Source organism: Dama dama, chromosome 8 (genome assembly GCF_033118175.1).
Source record: "Dama dama isolate Ldn47 chromosome 8, ASM3311817v1, whole genome shotgun sequence".
NCBI lineage: Eukaryota > Metazoa > Chordata > Mammalia > Artiodactyla > Cervidae > Dama > Dama dama.
The window spans coordinates 33,249,582-33,256,825 of record NC_083688.1 but is presented as its reverse complement, the minus strand read 5'-3'; positions in this window follow the sequence as shown (position 1 = coordinate 33,256,825).

Below are 7,244 nucleotides of genomic sequence, written 5' to 3'. Positions count from 1 at the left end.
ATGCTGAACCAAGGGAAAAAGCTGAAATTCAAATTGTATCATTTTTTTACTTAATTATAGATGAAAACTTGATTCACAGGTAGAAACAGGCTAAATCAGTTCACTATAAAAATGAAAGAAGGTTCTAGGTCAAGTTGACTATTGGAAATAAAGCCAATGTGATGTTTCATCAAATATTGGGATTCAGTGCCAAGGGTTTTCATTATACACAGGGTATGAAGTACTTTATAAATCACCATATCTGCTGACATTCAATTACATTCAGTCTTATTAATATGAACTGTAGAGTGTCTTTAGGTATCTATTGGCAGTAAAACCAACCTTTTTATTAAAAAAGCTTGGCATTCACACATGGGCCCAAAGTTCACATAATACCTTTAAATATCTAGGGTATAAATGCTGATTATTTTTAAATATTTCAAACTACAGACTAATTACCTAAAATCCTTCAAAAGAAACATCTGTCCATATGCCCTGGGTCTGACTGAAATAGGATAGCAGGCCTTGTGCAAATCAGGTAGTGATTTTTCTAAGAAAATGTAGTCCTTCCACACCTCTTTCTATATGATCTCTATTTTTTTTTTTTTGCACAATATAGTATATTTTTGTGAGTGAGTCTCCTATATTTGTAAAACAGTCTCAAAGTCTCTAGGATAGGAAACATCTGTCCTGGTTCTTGTAAATCCACAATAATAGTCCCTGTGCAGGGCAGGTAGTGTCAAAAATGAAGCCTCAACATTTTATCATTCTCATACTTCCAGATCAGTTTCCTTTGTGGCTCAGCTGGTAAAGAATCCTCCTGCAATGCGGGAGACCTGGGTTTCATCCCTAGGTTGGGAAGATTCCCTGGAGAAAGGAAAGGCTACCCACTCCAGTAATCTGGCCTAGAGAATTCCATGGACTATATAGAGTCCATGATCACAAAGAGTCGGACATGACAGAGTGACTTTCACATGCACACTTCCAGGTAATGGGAATTCATCTTTTCTCTCTATTTTATATATTATCTTCCAACTGAAGAATCCTTACAAATACCTCTTAGATCAGAGGTATGACACATTGGCTGTATTTGAGTCACTTATAAAACTATCAATTCCTGGACCTGTACCCAGGTATTCTGGCTTCATGCTCTATGGGATGTTCAGTGGTGGTATTGTTATTATTATTGCCACCTCTGTTAATTCTACTATGCAATCTGGATTGGGAACCACTCTTAGGTCATGGCTCTGAGGAGCTGAAAAGCCTCTAGATAATTTTGCAAGTAGTACAGGAGAGAGAGGTATTCTTCTAAGGTGTCCTTTAGGCTACCACAAATTTTATGGCATTTGTATGAACCACATGATCTTTTGGGATTTATTTGCATATGCATGTTATAGTATATTTAACAAATGAAATTATGCCACATATTTAGAAAGAAAGATGTATTTTATTTAAATTGGGTTTAAAATCATCTGTTCAAAACAAGACACTTCAAACCTTAAAGCATTCGCTCAGGTGTGTGCGTGCCTTGATAAGAAATATTTTTCCATGACCACAAGGGGGTGCTAATGAACTGTGAATGTAAATAGTATCCTTCAGAATTAAAGTAAAATCAGTAATCATATGTGCAGGGGGAAATTATTGTTATTGGCAAATTTTTCTTTTTCTGGAAATAAATGTTCTGTTTTATAGTGACAGTAACATAAACTGCTTCCTATGCTGTATATATAATTCCTCCATATCCACTATATAGTAAAGGGTTCTCTTTCTTTGGAAAATATTTTCATGTACAGATGTTAGTTAAAATTTCTCATTTAAATATGTGGATATTGTTATAGATTTGCTAAATATATTTTAAAAGGACAGGTCAAAATGTTTCCTCTAATGTTAAAAATATTTATAGTGTCTAATTTGTTTTCCATGAAAATATAGGGCTTCCCTGGTGGCTGAGATGATAAAGAATCTGCCTGCAATGTAGGAGATCTGGGTTCGATCCCTGGGTTGGAAAGTTTGTCAGGAGGAGGAAATGACAACCCACTCCAGTATTCTTGCCAGGAAAAATCTCATGGACGGAAGAGCCTGGTAAGCTACAAAGAAATATTACAGTTTTAGCAAATTAAAAGTAACATTTATTTCTTATGACTATGAGGAGATTTATTTCTTCTTTCGTTTCCTAATTTATCAAACTCAGAATTGGAATATACTCAAAATTGATAAATGTTAAAATTTTTTTTAGTAATATCAAGAATTTGAGGAGATGAACATTTTACTTGGTTTGGACTTTAAATACTTAGTTATTTCCCAAAGCTTAACTTTGTAACCAAAGAACATTCTAAAATATAAACAAAAATATCATCTATGGATTTTAGTTGAATAAACACTATGAATGCCTTTTATTTTGAGGCAGAAAGTTCTGATATTTTATAAATTAAGGAGGCATGTTCCCCATTCTCAAGAAAATTGTGTGCAATTTAGTTTGAATTATTACTGTAAGGGAGATTAAGAGATTTATTATTCCTTTGGGTCTTCCCTGGTAGCTCAGCTGGTGAAGAATACATGTGCAATGCAGGAGACCCCGGTTTGATTCCTGGGTTGGTAAGATCTCCTGGAGAAGGGAAAGGCTATCCACTCCAGTATTCTGGCCTGGAAAATTCCATGGACAGAGGTGCCTGGCAGCTACAGTTCATGGGGTCGCAAAGAGTCAGACATGACTGAGCGACTTTCACTATGGCTATGGCTCACTCCCGTCCTGCCCTTCTCCCTCATACCATCCTGTTAGGCCTCAGGATTAGACATCTTCTCTGGGCTTCTCAGGTGGCAGTCTTAAAGAACTGGCTTGCCAATGCTGGAGACATGGGTCCAATCCCTGGATCAGGAAGATCCCCTGGAGAAGGAACTGGCAACCCACTCCAGTATTCTTGCATGGGAGATCCCATGGACAGAGGAACCCAGTGGGCTACAGTCGATGGGGTCTCAAAGAGTTGGGCACACACATGTATGGGAAGACCTGAAGATATTTCCACCTTTTAGAATAATTGAATTTCCATGCATCATGAAAAGCTTGTAAGGCAAGCAGGAGCTCTGTCTTCCAAACAAAAGTTGTTTGACACTTTTGTAAAATACGGCTATTAAGAAAGCAGAGGAAGAGCCTTGAGCTAAACCATGAAAATGTATTTTTAGTACTCCCAACACTGGCCCTCCTATCCTCCAGTGGTCCAGCATGCTGGTGTCAGGCTAAGTTCCTCACAAGTACCTTGAACTGCTTCCATTTGAACCCCTTCAAAAACTTTCTTTCCAAGATCTCAGAGCCCTTTGTAACATACCTCTTTCAAGGTCATATTTATCTCCATTCTGTACCTTGCCATGTTTTAAATCACGTACAAACTGATATGCAGTCTTCTTTGTGAGGACCTGGGCTGGATTCACTCTGAGGCTGGTCTATACTTCAGAAAGTTGGAGAGTTTGGAGATGGCTGGCTGAGCCCATACACAGCACAGGCAGTGAATGCACCAAGATTAAGTTGCACTTAAGTTTACAGTGGATAGAAACCGACTGAAGAGGAAACAAAAATAGAAGTCATTCTAGTTTCTACTGAGGTTCAGGACAGATAGCCGTGACCACAGAAGATAATATGAAGGAGCAAAAATGTGAACAGAAAAATGAGATGAAAAAGAAATGAAGCTGTTAAGCCAGTACACTAATTCGAGTTGACTTCTGTGACTGGTGGGCCAGGGGAGTCTTGACAGAATCCACAGACAATGAATTTTAGTCTCCAGCATTCCACATTTGGCAGAATACAGTCCATGGGGTCGCAAAGAGTTGGAAATGACTAAGCAAATGAGCACACACTCTACATTCCTCAGTAATGCTTTGGCTCGAGGTTAGAGAAATCAGAGTGAAGTAAATGGGAAAGTAGAGTTTGGGGACTGCTGAGCAAGGTAAAACCTGGTTTGAGTTTGGGCAAATGGGTGGAGAGACTTTATAGCTCCTAGAATAACCAGGTAAAACCCTTGTTTCAGTAGCAAAAGCAAGGCTTTTTGCTGTATATCAGCAATACCCCTGTGCAGTTACCCTCTCCCATCTGTCCCTAGATTTTTAGCTCCATAATTAGAAACTTTCTGAATTTTAATCAAAATGACTTTGTATGATGTTTATACTGGCTCATTATGACAGAGTACTGGAAAAGGAAGGAGTATAGCTGTGTTCTTTAAAAAATAAGATTGTGGCAATGTCAAATTAACACCGGCAAGGTCCATGCGACACAAGGATGTCCCCATCCTCCAATACAGCTCAGTAAATACCTTGGAAATATCCTGCATTAAAAACAATATGACAGAGTATTCTTGACTCCAAATTTTAAAAATAAGCTTAAATATGACTGACTAATTTTCTTACTAACTGCCTAGTTATAACATTAATAACATCAATAGCCTTAGCAATTTAGTGAGTTCAGGTCACAGTTTATATCTTTAAAAAATGTATTTGTTGACTACAGCCTATTAGTTTCCTCTAAGCCTGGTAAATTTTTGCCAGCCTCTCCACTTCTCAGCCCTGTGTGACTTAATAACAAATGCAATTAGACTGTATGCCTTTTAATTAAAATTCCATGTATGAGGTCTATTTATTCAGAAACTTCACACTTTATCTCTCTGATAGGATAGTTAATATATAAAGTACATTAAAGGATTCTCAATTATCATTTAAAGCTCATTATTGGCAATGTTTAGCAGCAATACAGTAAAGTTACAAATACTTCTATATGCTTCTTTTACTGCCTCGCTTTGTGCAGTTGTCTGCAAAAACAAAGTCTCCAAATTTAACAGGGAAAATTTCATTGCTAATTAGATTTAGAAATAGTCTAAAAACTAATAGAAAAAAATAAATTTAAGAAGGGGGGCAATTAATCCAAAATTATCCATGAAATCTTTACTGCTGCTGCTGCTGCTGCTAAGTCGCTTCAGTCCGACTCTGAGTGACCCCATAGACGGCAGCCCACCAGGCTCCTCTGTCCCTGGGATTCTCCAGGCAAGAACACTGGAGTGGGTTGCCATTTCCTTCTCCAATGCATGCATGCATGCTAAGTCGCTTCAGTCATGTCTGACTCTGTGTGACCCCAGGGACAGCAGCCCACCAGGCTCCTCTGTCCGCAGGATTCTCTAGGCAAGGATACTGGAGTGGGTTGCCATTTCCTTCTTCAAAAATCTTTACTGCTACCATGTAAAGTCTATTTTCAGTTTACTTCCTTTTGAGGTTTGTAAAACAATGATTAAAATAATATGTAAGTGCATACTAAAATAACTGGTGGAAAAAAACTTATAATAGACATCTTCAATTCAGTTCAGTTCAGTCACTAAGTCGTGTCCGACTCTTTGTGACCCCATGAACCGCTGCACAGCAGGCCTCCCTGTCCATCACCAACTCCCAGAGTTTACCCAAACCCATGTCCACTGAGTCGGTGATGCCATCCAACCATCTCATCCTCTGTCATCCCCTTTTCCTCCTGCCCTCAATCTTTCCCAGCATCAGGGTCTTTTCAAATGGGCCAACTCTTCGCATCAGGTGGTCAAAGTATTGGAGTTTCAGCTTCAGCATCAGTCCTTCCAATGAACACCCAGGACTGATCTCCTTTGGGATGGACTGGTTGGATCTCCTTGCAGTCCAAGGGACTCTAAAGAGTCTTCTCCAACACTGCAGTTCAAAAGCATCAATTCTTTGGCGCTCAGCTTTCTTTATAGTCCAACTCTCACATCCATACATGACTACTGGAAAAACCATAGCCTTGACTAGATGGACCTTTGTTGACAAAGTAATGTCTCTGCCTTTTAATATGCTGTCCAGGACATCTTACTATGTGAAAAAAGGGACCTCATATTCTTGTGTATTTTAGAGAATTTACATTTATCACATGGGCTTACCAGGTGGTGCTAGTGGTAAAGAACCCATCTGCCAATGCAGGAGACAGGAGGGGGTAAGGTTTGATCCCTGGGTTGGGAAGATACCTTGGAGGAGGGCGTGGCAATCCACTCCAGTATTCTTGCCTGGAAAAGCCCGCAAACAGAGGAACCTGACAGGCTACAGTCCATAGAGTAGCTAAGAGTTGGACACTACTGAACAATTTAGCCCACGTGCACACTTATCACACAATTTAAAGATTTTTTAAATCATAGTATTTGGTTTAAAATTATATCGGTCACTTTTAAATGAGTGATATCACACCGTGACAGTAGATGGCACCATTGTCATGTTCTAATAACGTGCTGCATCAACGCGGTCAGAAGCTCACATAGGCACTCGTTGCTTCATTTAAGATGCGAGCAGGACTAGTGTTCAAGGATCAGGCTTGAAACTTGTTATTAAGCTGAAATAATATAAGAGTTCCATTCTTTTGCCATTCTTTGTTTTAAAAGAAGAAAAATTATTTCATATCTTTGCTGTTAACTGCGCCATTGTGGTAACCTGAAGCTCTTTTATATGTAATGATTTTCTTCTAAGTGATTTCAATGCTTTTGCTGGCAAAACAGAACAAAGTCTTACAGAAATGATGGTAAGGGAAAAAAAGATCTATCTCCTCCTGATAAGGATAACAATAATCTTTAGTCATCTTTGATATTTATTTTCCCTTTTCAGTAGCATTACTTGTGTAACATGCAGTGATCATAAAGGTTAGAGTCAGTTTTCTCTAGGAAGATTATTTGTATTTACATTTTCTTACGAATTGCTAAAATTACCTCCCACCAGCTCTTTTGTAAATCCCAAATCCATTTACTGCCACTATTTATCCTAAAACAAATAACAGCAACAACAGCAAAACTTAGTTCACTACTTTCTCCTGGAATGTTTTGCCATTGTCCAGGTTAATACGGAGTCAGCTATTAGTCACTAATGGATCAGCAGCTTGAAAAGGTGGATGTCACTGATACGCACAAATGGATTTTTAAGCATTTCTCTAAAACTCCTTGCTAATGTTCTTTTCATAGGAACAGTTAAGCATGTCAATCGCTTCTCGTAATTTTTTGATTTGGCTCCAAAAAGATAGAGTTTGCCATCCTTAGATTTTCATTTTCTTTAATCATGGAGATCTAGTTTGCCTTCCTAGGATTTTCATGGTTGATTGATGGTGTGAACTAATGCATTGATAAAAGAATACTTTGGAGACAACGCCAGGAAAATTATCTGCTTTTGTTATACTTGCCATTATGCTTTCCTCTAACTCAGAAAATTGATGGAAGATTGTTATGTTTGAGCCTGTGTGTATGTGTATAATT